Genomic DNA, 1,113 nt, shown 5'->3' with positions numbered 1-1,113 from the left:
ATGGCGTGTTGTAACTGTATATTCTGTAAATTGACATTTTTAGAACCAGTCTGAAATTTACAAAGTTATAATTTTACCAAAGTAAAGGAAAATTTAACGAAATTTATAATACTTTTATATCGAATTTTTTTACAAAATTATAAAAATGTAAAGGAATTTGGGAAAGTTAGATCTAAATGAGGAAAAAAAGGGATTCTTAATTTTGTTTTAATTAGTACAATTTTCGGAATATTCATGGAAGGCGCGCAATTGACATTTCAAGTATTTTTTGAATTTTTTTTGTAAATAATTAATCTTTCTGGTTGAAAAATCAACTATATTGGTTAAATTTGATTTCTTTTCTAATATTTTTGAAATTATTACTGTTTTTAGTAAATATTTTTTTGTTTTCTTACCGTGTATTTTATTTTTTGTTAACTCCAAATTACCATTTTCGGAATTTTCTCGTGTGTTTCGAAAGAAAGGGAAAAACTTTATAGAAAAAATGGCTTCTTTTTAAACGAAGCGAAAAATTTAAATACGCAGAACATTGTAAACGATTTTTTTTACAAATCGCAGAAATACGTAGCGTATAATTTACTATAAGAAAACTACATATTTTGTTTCTGAAAGACTTTGCGACTTCTAGTGTAGAACCTGCCTGATTTGAAATGGATATAGTCCTAAATATTCAATTATTTCTATGTTCATGAAAACGAATTTAGTGAAGAAAAGTACATGTCTCATATTTTTCCTAGAAAACAATATATTTCTGCCTCAAACCATTCCGGGACATCACCATGGTCAGACTTCCTGATTTCATGTTAAATTGGTCTATATTTCGTTGATAAAAAATTCTTCTGTTCCAAAACGTTATTTCGTTTTGGTTTATTTGTCTCCCAACAAGTAGCGCCAGGAAATGAAGCAGCATAAAGCTCAATTTAAGATTTGATTTCGCAGCGAGTTCTTCCGGATAATCAGGAAAGTCAAACTCGAAGAAGTTCATCTTTGCCAAAAGCGGATCTTCATAAAATTTCGTCCTGTTTCCAACCACTCGAGTGTGCCGGAAGCAGACGATGAAAAGTATATCGGAGTTCACGTGCTCGTTCCGTACTTTGTTCCGTGCTTTTCTCT

The sequence above is a fragment of the Belonocnema kinseyi genome, chromosome 2 (genome assembly GCF_010883055.1).
Source record: "Belonocnema kinseyi isolate 2016_QV_RU_SX_M_011 chromosome 2, B_treatae_v1, whole genome shotgun sequence".
NCBI lineage: Eukaryota > Metazoa > Arthropoda > Insecta > Hymenoptera > Cynipidae > Belonocnema > Belonocnema kinseyi.
This window is presented reverse-complemented; position numbering follows the sequence as displayed.